Source organism: Pelophylax lessonae (genome assembly GCF_965119305.1).
Source record: "Pelophylax lessonae genome assembly, chromosome: 12".
Taxonomy (NCBI): Eukaryota; Metazoa; Chordata; class Amphibia; order Anura; family Ranidae; genus Pelophylax; species Pelophylax lessonae.
The window spans coordinates 102,166,131-102,182,560 of record NC_138779.1 but is presented as its reverse complement, the minus strand read 5'-3'; the positions used below and the strand labels follow the sequence as shown (position 1 = coordinate 102,182,560).

The following is a 16,430-nucleotide window of genomic DNA, read 5'->3' as shown; positions in this document are numbered from 1 at the left end:
CAGGAAGGGGGTTTACCATGCTCATTTTCAAGTGGATAAATCAGGCTAGATTTACACTAGCTCATAAACTGTTGTTATACCAGTCATTTTGGATATTGTTTCTTTGTTTGGAAAGCAAGCACATTCAATGACCCATGAAACTGGCAATACATAAACTCATCTCTTGCCAATAAAGCCAAAATATGCAATTGTTCTTGTGCTCCAAAAATCACTGAGCACTTTAACAGCTAATTTCCAACTCAGATTTATTTTTAGTTGTACAAAGGGTACAAAGTGGAAAAAAAACTACTATTTCTTCACTGACTGCTAATTTCCTGAACAATGTAATACTTGAAGTGCATATATAGTATTTTCAAACATGCTGTTTTGTCTGACTGCTTTATTTTTAGATAATTGCAATAAAGTTTAATTCTTTTGTAGTTTATGGTAGTATTTGTTTAATCCATCTTTTCTAGGTTTTACCATTAGTCAATTTCCTTTTTTCTTTTATAATTATATACGTTGATTCCTCCTGTATTGAATTGTATTGTAACTGTACTGCCTGCCCTCATGTTGTAAAGTGTTGCACAAACTGTTGGCGCTATATACAGTAAATCCTGTATAATAACAATAATAATTTACTTGGTAGGTCAAACCTTTTGTGAAACAATTGTGTCTATTGAATTTTTGGATCTTTTTAACTAATTTGTCTATATTTGTAGAAAGATCATATTTTAACTACTTGCTGACTGCAGCCACAGATTTACTGTGGCAGGCTGGCTCGGCTGTATGAAACAACGTAGCCCTACGTTGGTCGCACTCGTGGTGCTGGGGGGCGAACGCACGCTGCTGGAGGTGCGCTGGGGTTGCCGATCCACGGGAGCGGCGGCCGCGATTGCCGCTGAGCACCCGTGATCGTCTCTTTGCAATGATAACAGAGTGCCTGTGATCCTTCTATGTAGGAACACAGGTCTCTGTGATCATTTTACAAGCCCACCCCCCAAAACGAGAAAACGCCCCCCCAGGCTCACACTTAACCCTCTGATCACCCCTAGGTTAACCCCTTCCCTGCCAGTGTCATTATTACAGTAACAGTGCATGTTTTAGCACTGATTACTGTAGTAATGTCACTGGTCCCCCAAAAGTGTCAAAAATGTCAGTTAGGGGTCCGATCTGTCTGCAGCAATGTCGCAGTCCTGCAAAAAATCCCAGATCACTGCCATTACTAGTAAAAAAATAAATAAATAAAAATTAAATAAATCTTTCCCTTAGTTTGTAGACACGATAAATTTTGCGCAAACCAATTAAAATATGCTTATTGCGATTTTTTTTACTAAAAATATGTAGCAGAATACAAATTGGCCCAAAAGGATGAACATTTTACATTTTTTTTTTGGGGGGAATGTTATATAGCAAAATGTGAAATATATTGTTTTTTTTCCCAAAATTGTCGCTCTTTTTTTGTTTATAGCACAAAAAATAAAAATCGCACAGGTGATCAAATACCACCAAAAGAAAGCTCTATTTGTGGGGAAAAAATGACATCAATTTTATTAGAGTACAGCATCGCACGACCGCGCAATTGCCCGGTAAAATAACGCAGTGCCAAATCGCAAAATAGGGCCTGGTCAGGAAGGGGGCAAATCCTTCCGGTCTTAAAGTGGTTAAGGGGGAAAATCTTTCTGATCCAGAACTGGTTAAACAGTACCACAATATTTAAAGAGAAACTGTCACTTTGCCTATTTAGGGCAAAGTGACGGTGTGTCTGTCCAAGGCACTGCCCGCTTCCCTATAGTACCTTGCCAGCATTACCCTCCTGCTCTTTCCTCAGTCACAACTGGCACTAAAATCCCCAAATTTGGCTGGTGTTGGAAAAACCTGCAGATCATCTCTTTTTCCCTTAGCACAGTTCCTTTGGTGCACGCCATAAAATGAGCCAGCTTGTATATGCCTGCTTAATTTGCATTTCCTGCGACAAATTGATAAAAGTGGCACATGCCAATTCATTAACATGGTGGTCCGCGAACCCGGAAGGAAGACCAGGTGAAGATGGAAGCGCCTTTAGTGGTGACAGTGCACCACTGGTGGTTCGTTGTAAGGTAAGTGTCACATAATGTGCTAGTATGTGATGCATACTAGCACATTATGACATTGCCTTGCAAGTTTAAAAAAAAAACGTATATAAGAATCACAAAGATGCAGGTATCAGGTATTACCTACTATGCAAATATATATATATATATATATATATATACTGTATACATGGTTGAATTCAAAGACACCCCAAAAATCAAAGTGAAAAAATGATGCAGCAGGCTAATCTATTTTGCTGAGATTTCATTGCAGCAACTCAAAATTGTACTTAGTAGTTTGTATGGCCCCCATATGCTTGTATGCATGCCTGACAACTTCAGGGCATGCTCCTTTTAAAACGACAGATGGTGTCCTGGGGTATTTCCTCCTAGATCTGGGCCAGGGCATCACTGAGCTCCTAAACAGACTGAGATGCAACCTGGTGGCGTCAGATGGACCAAAACATAATGTCTTAGAGGTGTTCTATTGGATTTAGGTCAGGTGAGCAAGGGGGCTATTTATTGGTATCAATTCCTTCCAGGAACTGGCTCCATACTCTTGCCACATGAAGTCATGCATTGTCATGCACCAGGAGGAACCAAGGACCCACTGCACCAGTGTAGGGTCTGACAATGGGTCCAAGGATTTATCCTGATACCTAATGGCAGTCAGGGTGCCATTGTCTAGCCTGTAGAGGTCTGTGCATCCCTCCATAGATATTCCAATTGAGCTCCACGGTGCCAGGCAGTGAGCAAAGGGCCCAGTAGAGGACGTTGGGCCCTCAGGCCACCCTCATGAAGTCTGTTTCTGATTGTTTGGTCAGAGACATTCACACCAGTGGTCTGCTGGAGGTCATTTTGTAGGGCTCTGGCAGTGCTCATTATGTTCCTCCTTGCACAAAGGAGCAGATACCGGTCCTGCTGATGGGGTAAGGACCATCTTTGGCCCTGTTCAACTCTCCCAGAGTAACTGCCTGTCTCCTGGAATCTCCTCCATGCTCTTAAGACTGTGGAGGGAGACACAGCTAGCCTTCTGGCAATGGCACGTATTGGTGTGCCATCCTGGTGGAGTTGCTCTTCCTGTGCAACCTCTATAGCAGTGGTCTCCAAAATGTGGCCCAGGGGCCAGATGCAGCCCTTTGTTTGCTTTAATCCAGCCCTTGGGGCACTATTTTTATCCACTGATACCAACAATGGGACATATTTCCCCCCACTGACACCAATGAGGGGGCAGAATTCCTCCCAATGAGATTACCGATGGGGCACAATTCCTCCTAATGATACCAAATTTGGGACATAATTCTGCCCACTGACACCAACGGTGGGGTGCTTTTCCTCCCAATGACACCAAAAATGGGGCATTGTTTATTCCCAGTGATGTCTGGACCTTTTCTACTCCCAAAGGCCACAGTCCGGCCTCACCTTAAGTCTGAAGGAGAGTAAACTGGCCCTTTGTTTAGAAAGTTTGGAGACCCCTGCTCTATAGGGTCCAGGTATTGCCTCATGCTTCCAGTAGTAACACCGACCCTAGCTAAATGCTAGTGAAAAACAGTCTGAAGAAAAAATTCAGTGGCCCCCAGCTGTAAAACCATTCTGTTTTGGAGGTTGTCTCATTGATACCCATCCAGTGCACCTATTGTTAATTTCATTAACACCAAAGCAGCTGAAACTGATTACCAACCCCCTCTGCTACTTAACTGACCAGATCAATATCCCAGGAGTTTAATTGACTTGATGATATACTCTGATTAAACAGTTTTATCTTAAATTTTTTGAGCAGTGTGTATATATATATATATATATATATATATGTATGAGAATTGTAAATGGCCATGTGTCTTGAACAATTGTGGACTGCATTAATTCTGATGTTAGCGCCTTGTTCATGTAGACATTTGCTTCCTGCCACAGTAGGTCACCCAAAATAATTTTGCGCACTTATAAACATGATAATAACACACAGTGACAGTGGTATGATGCAAATACTAAATGTAGTACTTGCTTCTACTTAGCCTAATAAATACACAGAATATTTCATGAAGAAAAAAGTAATATTGGGATGGCATCTGATATCAAAATCATCCGTTTTTAGAAGAAAAACTGTATAATGAGACCTTATGAAGGCCATTTTAAAGTAAGGGAGCTGTTAGAGTACAGCTTTTCTCTTTCTGATCTTTTTTTAGATCTACTTGTGACAAAGATCCGCTTAAAGTGAATAATCTTATCAGGGTATGTTAGAGGCCATGTAGTCTAGTCTGCCTCGGTTTTTAAAGCAAACCTGTGCTGTGCTCATACATGGTTGTTTTTTTTTTTTTAGAATACCCCTGCCTGGATATTGTATTCAGACAGTGGCACCCATCACTGTCAAAATACATTGATCAGAGGTTGTAGCTGATTGGCTGCCACCACTGATCCAGGAAAATGTCCTAACATGCCTTCAACGGAAGTCGAATATTTGGTCAACTTCTGTTGAAGGCACATGTTGGAAAATTTTCCTCGAGTAGGGACAGCCACACACTCAATAAAAGTTGGCAAATCCCTGCTGAACCACCTGGATTTCAGCACAAAAAAAAAAAAAGAAGAAACCTAACTTATACGTCAGTTTACCATCAGTATGAGACGTTTCTGAGATAATTCAGAAATCATTGACCGGTGCCTAAGACCTGAGATTGACCTGCATTTTACCTGCTTCGAACAGATTTCACAATTCAGTAGACTTGTATGGTAATGCAAAACCCTCTGATGCGAAGAAAAACTTATCAACTCAGGTCCGTAGGCACATTTGCCATCAGAGCTGGTGTAAACACAAATTCTTAGCTTGGCCAATTACTCATTTTTATTGTTATGCAGGAGGATAATAGAGAAACAGGAGAGTGGACAGCAGGGCTGGCCCAAGACATTGTGCTGCCTGGGTCCAAAAATGAAATGCTGCCCTCCTAACGCCCAGCAAAAGGCCCTCCTCACACCCAACTAAAAAATCACACCCAACAAAAGGACCCCACATTCATTTTTTTATATAAATATAACATTTAGAAATAATTATATATGCTGTTAATCTTCTTCCATAACTCACCACCAGACTGGTCCACCAAACACCCACTGTCTGTCCTCAGTCCTCCTGTCACTCCTGTGTCTGCCGCGCCCACCACCCTAGAAGATCCAGCCTGCCATGCATGAGAATGCTGCCCATAATGTGCCACAAACTGATGACACACAAAACTGCTGGAAAAAAATTCTTGGAAGTCGATTTGATTCCCCTCTCCAAGTGCTGCCTGGGTCTAATGGACCCAGCAGGACCCATGGTAGGGTCAGGTAGATTTTGTGTGGACAGGTAGATTTTGCTGGCACTACTTGCTTTAGTACAGACCAACAGGAATGGAAAATGTTTTCCAAAATTCTCTGTTCAATATTTCCCCTAAAAATGGAGATCTGGAATATGTCTGCTTTGCCTACTAGACATGCCAATAAAAGATTGTAGGTTTCCTAAAATTACAATGAGGCAATGCAGCTATTTTAGATTAATGAATGCACATGGGAGTTCTTGAGGGGGGTTATATTACATTATATTATTTTATATTATATTATATTATATTATATTATAATATTTGTACCTAACTGTAGTTTTGCCCCTTCATATATGCAATTCATAGATAAGCCCTTATAAAAATAAAAAGAAATTACTCTGGACAAGCACATGATCCATGGCAGCCCTGGAATTAAAGATTTATTTATTTGACACATTTGCAGCAATTCCCAGTTCTGCTTTGCTCTACCAGGTTATTCAAATCTTGTGAAAAATGTGCACTTTATTCAGAGGGCATTAACCGCACATTACTTCTTTCTTTCTTGTAGCGACCGTGTCAAAGTAATTTATCCCACTTGTAAATGCAGCATTAGTTGTTGGAATGAAATTCTCAGACAAAAGGAACACTGTGCAACAGCTAAAAACTAAAAATAAAGAAAAAAAAAACAAGACAGGGATATCTGAGGTCTAGCTAGAAAAATGTTTAGTTCTAAATCATATTGGTTACCATTGCTATGGTGTTAAAAGGTTAGGGCAACTAATGCACTGTCCGAGTGACATAGCTCATAAAAATAGTTGTGTGTTAAAAAATAGCATATAAAACCATGGGCGTCTGCAGAACTTTTTTCAGGGGTGGTCATCATTTTAAGGTCACCCATGCTCCACCCCTTTTCAACATTGTCATGAAGGGAAGGGGCTTAGTCATTATACTTATTTTGAGTATTTATTTTTAAAGAGCAAACAGCAGCATTTAGGCTCCATGTACACGGGACGCTGGAAATGGTCGTTTAGGAGCAGTTGGGCGTTTTTTTCAGAAGCCCCTGAACCCATCTACATTTTATCTTATCTGTCCATGTACACCAGGTCATTTACAGTCATTTGCAGGCAGTTGCGTTCAGGGACTGTTTTTAGAACGCAATTATTTGCGTTCGAACGTGTGTTTCCCGGCGTTTCAAACGCACAAACGCGTCCGAACGCGTCTGAACGCGCCCGAACGCGTCCGAACGCGATGACCCGCGTTTAGCTTCTAAACGCAAACGCCCCTAAATGCCCGCTAAACGCGGGTACAAACGCGACTGAATTGACGTTTCAAACGTCCTAAAAATTCCAGCATTCAAAGGGACTTTTAACAACGTCCCGTGTACATGGAGCCTTATTTTTAAAGCATTTGTTAACTTAAAAAAAAAAAAAATAATAATAATTTGATCCTGTTCCCTTAACCTTCCTAACGGTATTCCCGAGTGTGACTCAGGGTTAGATTTTAGTGCCAAAAGCGGTAACCCCGAGTCACACTCGGGGTAGCACTAAGAAGATCGCTGGATGCTGGAGGAGGTTTTACTTACCTTTTCTCCGGGATCCAGCGAAGACTGCGGGCGGTGTGCGGCGGCGGAGCTTCCTCCCGATCGTCTGCAAGCCCCGGCTTCCGTCTCCGGCGACGTGACGTCCGCCGGGGGGTGGAACCGGCGGCAAATTCGAATGTAAAATGCACCAAACACACTGATATCGTTCAAAATAAAATAAAATCACATTACATTACCCCCCAGTGCCCTTTCCTGCAGTTTTACTGTACTTTTTATGTAAATATATGTATATATATATATATATACATATATATATACAGTATATATATATATATATATGTATATATATATATATATATACACGTATATATATATATATACACGTATATATATATATACACGTAATTCTTGTGAATGAGCAGCCCAAACCAACTGTATACATTATATATATATATATATATATATATATATATATATATAAAATATGTATAATAAATGTATACAGTTGGTTTGGGCTGCTCATTCACAAGAATTACATGCTTTCAGCACCTAAAATAATGGTACCGCTTTCAGCACCTAAAATCCAAAAGAATCATACCGCCAGGGAGGTTAAAGCATGTTATACAGCACAGTGCTTTGCTGTGTTATTTGGCCCCTTCTATCACCTAAAATACCTGGCTGATCCTGCCTGGCTATGTCCTCCCCTCTGTAAACTGACCATGTTATACCATGGCTGCTGATCCCTGACACTCTGGTCAGTTTACGTGTCTCCGTCATCTGCAGTTGTCCTGTCCTCCCCTCTCTCCCCCCTTCCTCCCCATCTGCTCCTCTATGTCAGTGCCCCCCCCCCCTCATGTTGCTGTAGTTTAATTTAAAGTTTCAGTCTACAGTCTGTTTAATAATCTTTTGTGCCCCTGTGTCTGTGTTTTATAAAAATAAGCCATTCTTTACCAGTTTTCAGAGCGCCACTCGCCGCTCACGTGACTCGCCGCCTCTCTCTTCCTCTTCCCAGCTTTCAGGCAGGGAGAGGAGAGAGCCGTAGGGTCACGTGAGCGAGCGGCACTCGGCCCCCCTGAAAACTGGTAAAGAACAGCTTTTTTTTTTTTTTAAACACAGACACAGAGGCACGCAGGATTATTAAACAGACCAGACAGGATGGTATAAAGTGGCTTAACAACCACTTGAAATGGGAAGTAGAGATTCCAGGGGGGGCATTTTGCCCCCCCTTGCCCCTACCTGCGGATGCCCATGTATAAAACCTACAAGGGACTCAAAACGTAAAACTGTGTAAAATCCTCAGGTCATCAGACCAATTATGCATCCCAGGGGATCCAAGCTCTACCTATAGTGATGGGCCGAACCCCCCCCCCCCCCCCAGAACTCCCGAATATGTAAAAAGTTTGTGCCCCAGCCTCAAACTCTATTAAACTCTATGGGACCCCAACTTGAAAAATTAAAAGTACCCATTTTGAAGGCTTATATGCAAGTTATTGGCCTCATTCAGCTGTCAGCAGGGAAGTCCGTTGACAGCTGATGACTTATCCGTTGTTAAGGATACCGCGGCTGGCTTCCTGGCCCACTCCATAACAACCAGCTAGTCAGTGTGCCCTGATTTTCAAAGCTTTGCCCATTCAGGGCTTAGAATGCTCTTTGCAGCACAAAGTGCATTGTGGGGTGTCTGGCAAGCAAACATCCTACCTAGAGCCCCACAAATTCAGGTGTTCAGCGAATGGGCAAACGGGCGATGTTTGGGCCCAACTTATGCTTGGTCCGAACCGCTCGCCCAAGACTATGCACCTCTATAGATTATGCACGCTGGTGATGGATTCTAATTACGCGGACTCCTATTGTTAAAAAACACTGAGCTCCATTCACAAAGCTGTATTTTCCTCTTTAAAAGGTAAATTAGCTAATAGCGTTTTTCAAAAGTTTTTTTGCAATACACAAAGATGCTACTAAAATAAGGTATGCAGTATTTCATCAAATTGTGAGGTATTTATCTCATGAAACTATTCAGTATTCATCTCATGACGTGATATCCAGTGAGATGGATACAGTGGAGAAGGATTAGAACCCCTGTCAGTTTTTTATTGCTAATAAAGAGGTAAAATGGTTTAAACTGTAGAAATATGCCAATTCACTAAGTCAGTGCGGTCCCTGCAGAATATGTATTAATACAGAAGCAAAAAGGTGACTGGAATACCAGTCAAAGGGAAGCTGCTTTCACAGGACACATGTGATGTATTAAAAACAAGTGGTGTCCGTGTTTGGTCTTAATTCGATTGTTATTTTATGGGGCACCCAAATATCTACTTTCTAGAGACATATCTTGCTTGGGTATAAAGTTAGGACGTTTTGTGGTTAACTGTGTCATGTTCCGAATGACCTAGGAGCCATATGCTGTGTTCAGATTACCAATTCACTCTAGAGCATGAGGAGACGGAATGTCTGCTTGGTCAATCTTCTTGTGTATAGTAAAGATGTGAAAAATGTCAGCTGTGCAGGAACCTGGCATTCAGTGACCCAGGGGGTCATTACACTGCCAAAAGGCTGGAGGATGAGGCTGGTAAGAATGACCATTTCCAACACTGTCAACTAAGCTCGCACCACAAGATGGATGCTTGTGACAGCGTTTGAACGAAATGGCGGCCTTACAAACTAGGGTGCCAATGCACGATACCATTACACCTCCCCTTCTTGTGGGCGCATAGGCGGGAATTGCAATTTCCCGCCGGACGCAACCGACTTCCGTGGGTTCGGTTTGCCGCGACAAACCACCCGCATTGCCATGGGTACTGCCTTCCTACTGCTGGATGACAGATGCTACTCCCCTGGGGAGAAGTTTCCGGCTCAAATAGGGGATGAGAGTTTCCTCTCCTTTAGCATCCCTCCGGCCTAGGGCTGCATCTGGCCCAAAGGTAATGGCATAGGGTTGTGCCGGAACTAGGCGTTTAAATTCCGGGCCCCATGTCCCAGGTGCACGGGCCAGTACCTCCGTCAGGGCCGGACGGTCCTTCTGACACACTGGTGTCAAGGAGGCCTGTCTAACCAGGGTACCGTTGGGTTGGTCAGTCACAAGTTCAGCTGAGCCACTATCGTCGCACCCCAGCATCCACCTGTGGCCAGCTGTACCCAGGAATGTCATACCCCAAGTGGTGGTGTGAGGAGTCGGCCAGGTCCTGGTATCCTCAGTTCCAGATCTCTGGGTGCCTACTCCTCCCTGCTGTTCCCAGTACAAAACCGCTGACAGGTTCATCTGACAGTTACTAGGCAGAGCTGTCAAACTAGGCCGTGCCAGAACGTTTGGGACTGTGGACAAGAGCTCTGGGTGTTCCACCCAGACTGGGCCAAACACTACCAGGCCCCTAAAGCAGGCCACTGCACCAGGTTCGACCTCTCCCCGTGGATCACACGTGACCCTTAGGGAGGTGTCTGATGCGTTCCCAACCCCATCTAGCATTGCCGTAGACGCAGTTAAGCCACATGGGGTGGGGAAGGCTGGCTCGTCCTGAGCCTTCCAGGGTGAGAGGGTTTGGTCCACGCCCCCTGCTCAGGTTCAAGGTGGTTAGACAGCGGGCACCCACCAGCTGCTTTGACACCTCATGGTTCCTGGGCACGGGGTAGGCCACAATCGCAAGGCTGACGTTCAGCCTGCTAAAGGCTCCACAAAGCCTTCTCTCTGTCTTCTGTTCCCCATCGGCCTGTGCCTCCTGTGAGACAGGGGGGGGTCGCAGGTGTGGGGGGAGCAGACACCCAGGTGCCCATCTCATGGTCGTCAGGGTGTGTCCTCTCAGGGTCTCCAATATCTCTGACGCGGCAGGCAGTAAGCACTGCCAGCGGCATAGATACCTGGAGGGGGAAGGGGGGCTTCAGCTGAAGGCCCAAACCCACGCCCTGAGTGTCAGCTACCGCTAACAGGACACCTGTCTTTCCCAGTTCAGGGGTAGCACTTCCTGGAAGATTAGAAGGCGCTGTCAGGGTCCTTTCACACAGGCCAGTCTGTTCAGGAGCAGATCTGTGAACAAACCATCTGCTGAATCAGGGGAGAATGGGATGAATGTCACTTTTGTGGCATCCATGCCGTTCAGTTTTTTTTCTGCTTTTTGACAGCTTAACTTTCCAAACTTGCACTTGACTTGATCTATGGGTGGCCAGATAAAAAGTCCATTTGCACCAGGCTACCTCCGATCTATCATATTTAGGTCTAGAAAAATGGAAGGATGCAGATCTTCTTCAGTACTTTTTGTTGACCTGGATAGACTCAAGCAGATGAAAACAGATGTACTTCTGCTTACATCTGCCTGTTGATAGACTTAAATGGAGCTTCCGATCAGGTCTGCACAGAGATGTATAGTAACGAAGTAGAACTACTTAAGTACTGTACTTAAGTACCGAAATGCGGTATCTGTACTTTCCTAGAGTAGGATTTTTTTCTCCTACTTCTACTTTTACTTCACTACATTTTTTCGATGATTTCGATACTTCTACTCAAGTATTTTTTTTTGTGCTGCATAGTTACTCGTTACTTTTAAAAAAATTACCACTGCCAGAACAGTAGATGGCAGGTTGCATAAAGCTCAAAAAAATGTGTATAATGTCATTTGTAAATCAGCGCATATGAAAATAAAGGCTGTGTATAATAAAAGCTGCTATACCAAATCTTTCCAATAAAAAGAAAATATGAAACAAACAAATAAATTGTGCTACAGCGCTTAAAGTGCATCAAGAAACTACTAACAAACACAGGTTAATCATTTGAATAAATCATTTGAAATAATAAAAAACAATATGATGTTCAAACTTTTGACTTCTTTCTTTAATAACTACATAACACAGTACTTGTACTTCTACTTTCAGTACTTGAGTAGAAATTTTTTTTCAAAACTACTGGTACTTTTTACTTTTAGTACTTAAGTAGCAAATTTTTTGAAAAAACTACTTGCAATACTTAAGTAAAAAAAATGTTGAATACTTTAGTACTTCTACTTAAGTAACTTTTTCTGCGAGCACTTCCACTTCTACTCAAGTCACTTTTTGATCGAGCACTTGTACTTTTACTCAAGTAGAAATTTTGAGTACTTTATACAAGTCTGGGTCTGCATGAAAAACCGACAGGAGAACCTAATCGGAAAGCCTGCATAAAAAGATCCTTAGGCTAAATGAGGCATACAATCCTAAAAGCATAAGCTCCCAACTGTTCCGGATTTCGAGGGACTGTCTCTAATTTGGAAAAAGTCCCTCTTTCCTCCTTATTTATCCCTCATTTTGGTCTGATCTATATAGTTGTATATAAAAGGCACTTTTTATCTTTCAAAAATTGTTTCTCAGTGCTAAACTTTTCATCCACTTTCTAAATTACTGCATTTGTAAATTTGTAAAGCCAATAAAAAAGGAATAGTAGTGGTGGAAAAAAAGCACTTGTGGATAAAACTAATCATTTTTTTGTGTATACTTCTACTTTATGAGGGTGTGGCAAGGGGTGTGTCCTATGCATACATACTTTTGGTAATAGGTGTTCTAATTTCAAAAAGTTGGGAGGTATGCTAATAGTGTGCTTTAGATCCATCATTATGATCACTATTAAGAAGTCACTTAGTCAGCTGATAAGGTAGTGCTGTAGACTGTGTAAATAGGAGACAAATGAATGCAAATATTGATTGGGGTGTGGCAGAGTTGTGTTCCTAACCTGTATACCGTATCCCACTGCAAGGGGAAGCCATTGGTGCAGGGGCTGAACGATCCACCCCAGAACCACTCAGGAAAGTGAAAAGTCTTATGGGCTCCAGGCCCAGATCTGTTGGTCTCGAAGGCAACTGACAAGGGTAGCAAAAGGTTCATAGGGGGCAATCTGTGAGTGTATATGATTACCAAACACACTAGTTTCTACACAGAAGTAGGTTATTTTGCCTGAGTGGCACCATGTGTATTAGTTCCTCTTGACCACTACAATCTGTGCATTACTTACCCCTGAGCTCTGCTCCCAGTGCATTACATATTCATGACCTTTGCATTCTATGCCTTAGCTACTTCTGACCTCTGCACTCTGTGCCTTACTTACTTCTAAACCCTGCACTCTATGCCTTACCTACTTCTGACCTCTGCACTTTGTGCTGTGCTTACTCTTGACCCCTGCACTCTATGCCTTACCTACTTCTGAGCTCTGCACTTTGTACCTTGCTTACTCCTAAACCCTTCACTCCATGCCTTACCTACTTCTGTCCTCTGCACTCTGTGCCTTGCTTACTCCTAAACCCTGCACTCTATGCCTTACTTACTTCTGACCTCTGCACTTTGTGCCTTGCTTACTCCTAAACCCTGCACTCTATGCCTTACCTACTTCTGTCCTCTGCACTCTGTGCCTTTTTTACTCCTAAGCCCTGCACTCTATGCCTTACATACTTCTGACCTCTGCACTTTGTGCTTTTCTTACTCCTGACCCTTGCACTTTATGCCTTACCTACTTCTGACCTCTGCACTCTGTACGTTACTCACTTCTGACCCCTGAATTCTGTGTGTTACGCACTTCTGAGCTATGTTCTCAGTGCATTACTTACTGACTCTTCACAGAGTAGGCTTAGCTTTTATGTACCCATACCCCTTTAAGCACCTCCCACTGATACTGCATTTTGGCCACACCTATAATTCACTGCAATACCACAATATGCACGCTGCATCACTTCTCTACTCATGGTGCCCAAAGGCATTGAATGTCTGCCTCTTGTTCCAAAAGTCTGTGACCAATTGTTTGAGAAAGTGTTAAAAATGGGGGCTTGATTTTGCGTGTGTGACTAAAAATGTGGGTGTAATTTTATCAGCATGTTTAAAAGTTGGCAGGGTCACTAGGGTGTCCCCAGATTTCACTTTGAAACTCTGGTAACTTATATAGAATGTAGTTGAACATTCGATTTGCACTGGGCATTGTACAAGGAAACGTTAATCTGCAGATTTCAGATGTGATTTTAAAAGGAACCCATCAGGCTGGAATTCAGGAGCTACAACTATAAACTTTAGCAGCCTAGAGATGATTTATTTTTTTTTCCTTCCACCATGGGTGGAAGAAAAGAAAATCGCTTGATTCCCCCATCAACACAGTCAGCATTGATGGGGAATGCCTACCGCAGCACTATTGTGTTCTGCCAGCAAGTGGGCAGGGAGCCTTCCCGGCCAGTAGAACAAAATGATTACTGTTAGCAGCCTGCAGTAATCAAATGTAAAAAAATTAGGCAGGCTGGTTGTACCCAAGTGGTTCAATGGAATGACTTGGGTACAATCAGTCTGCCTGTAAATGGATCGAATGCCAGCCAGTCCCTGCTGAACCAGCCAAATTTTAATCCATGTATGGACGGCTTTACTTTTGGTTAAAGTTATGGGTTTGACATCATTATCCATACTCATCCCACTCAGTTTCCCACCTCATCCTGCCTGGTTTCTCATCATTATCCATCCTGCTTGGTTTCTCACTGACACAGAACAAGTATGTGCATTTTAGAAATCAGGACACCTAGGGGTCTATGAAAACAAGTTTGCCAAATGAATTTGACACACATCCACACAGCTCCAACAAAATATGCAGTATTCTGTGTTATAGAACTATCTTGTAAGTTTGCAAATGCCATCTAGTAGCCAAAATTCCTTTTTTTTCTCAGAGTTGTTAAAAAACAACTACCACAATATGACCACTAGATGGTGCTAATAATTTTACAAGATAGTTCTTTAACACAGAATATGGCAAATTGTGTTGGAGCTGTGCATATGTGCAGGGCTGCTGTTAGAAATCGCGGGGCCCCGTACAGACTACCTGGCAGGGCCCCCTCAAGAAAATATTAAAGATATATTTATCTAAAATTACAACAAAATCACTATTAGCAGACACAAATATAACATAAGTCGCATAATTCCTGCTAAATCTAAAAAAAAAAAACTATGTTAAATAAAAAAGAAGATGAGATGAGAAAAATATACAGGCTGGGCAGTTGGAGCTCAGTGATCAGAGAGACAGAGAGAGAGAAACAAAGTTACAATTTACAAATAAACTCCTGAGCAGAGATAAGTGCTGGGAGGGGAGGGGCACACAAGGGAGGGGATTAGTGAAGGGACGACTGTCTCTTTCTCAACAGATAAAAGCTGATAGCAGGGAGAGGGACAGATCAGATTCAGGTGCTGGAGAAAGATTTCTGTATTTGTTGTCCATCACTAATCCCCCTCTCTGTGTGGGCCCCTCTGTGTGCTCGGGGCCCCCTACAAGAGGGCTGGTGGTCCCCCCCTATCAGCGGCCCTGCATATGTGTGTCACATTCAACCAGTAAATGTTTTATACATAGACCCTCTAATGTACACATGCTTATTCCGGATATGTGCAGTAATAAGCAGTGAAGCAAGGATAGGAATGACAAACAAAGTAATCAATGGCAGCTTCCATATTTTTATCATGATAAGTTTCCTTTATTATATAGTGACAATATTCCTGAAAACAAAGTGGAATCTACAACAAAAGCTGTAAGCTCATCAAACCTAATTTATAAAACTGTCTTTTAGTTGAAAATGAAGATACAATATAACAGGTTGCTATTGGCCAAAGCATACTGAAATTTGCATATTAACCCTCTCTGGCATGAGTTGTTTGGTATACTCTAGTATATATAAAAAAAAAAAAAAATCACCTTCCATAGGAAACATTGATTCTTATTGCTGTGGGGCAAAGCATGCAGTTTTTATTTCAGACACTTTGATAAAACAGGTCCAGTTCTGCAGTTAACCCCCCTTGCATCTCTTCGGTTAGTCTTGCTCTTTGCCACTTCCCTCTTGACACTGAATCCTTCGAACTTCCCCATCTATCATTATAATCGGCCACGTGGGGTCATTTAGTGTAGTAAGATAATAAAAAGAAACGTAGGAGAGAAGGAGAAATAAAAAAATTCTTGTAGCCTATAAACACCTCATACCCTTCGTAATTCAGGATTCTGGTTTTGTTTTTTAGAATAATATGTATTATTATATTTTATTATTCTTCCTACAAATACACCTGTCCTGTAATTGATGAATCATATCTGAACACTGCAAATCATGTGCTATTTGGGATTTTACAAAAGAATCCTAAGCAGCACACAGATGATTCTGATAAAGACATGATCTGCTTCATGCACCTACTCGTATTTAATGTGCATGTGTGTATGTTTCCGTATGATAAGGGATGAATGAATTACTTACCTCTGCACAGGGTATCCCTCTACAAGCCTGCAGGCCTGTGTTAAGCTTCCTTTGTGGGTCTGATTCAGTATAGTCTCTGGCAGCTCAGAACAGTACTGCAGTGTGATCATCTGAACTGGAGTATATTAATTCAGGCCAGTATTATGTGTGAGAGCATGTATGCACCTGTTTTACTGAGCCCAAAGGCACACTTTACATGGGTTCTAGATATAATGACTGATACTTTATTATTACTTATACTAGGATTTCTACTTATGAGATTATACAGCTCTCTTAAAGGGTCAGTCCACCTAAAACTCATTTCAGCCCTATGTGGATGTTGGTGAATTGAATAACCCATCAGCAATTA

General features: G+C 42.3%; 1 protein-coding gene across 1 annotated transcript in view; it reads right to left on the bottom strand.

The window, feature by feature from the left end:
- Positions 1 to 16,160, bottom strand: part of LOC309567913 (BAR/IMD domain-containing adapter protein 2-like) — a 252,556-nt gene extending 236,396 nt beyond the window's left edge. Inside the window, exon 1 of the mRNA XM_082273449.1 lies at positions 16,082 to 16,160. The gene's annotated coding sequence lies outside the window, so the exon portion shown is untranslated. The remainder of the gene's footprint in view (positions 1 to 16,081) is intronic.
- Positions 16,161 to 16,430: the final 270 nt, after the last annotated feature.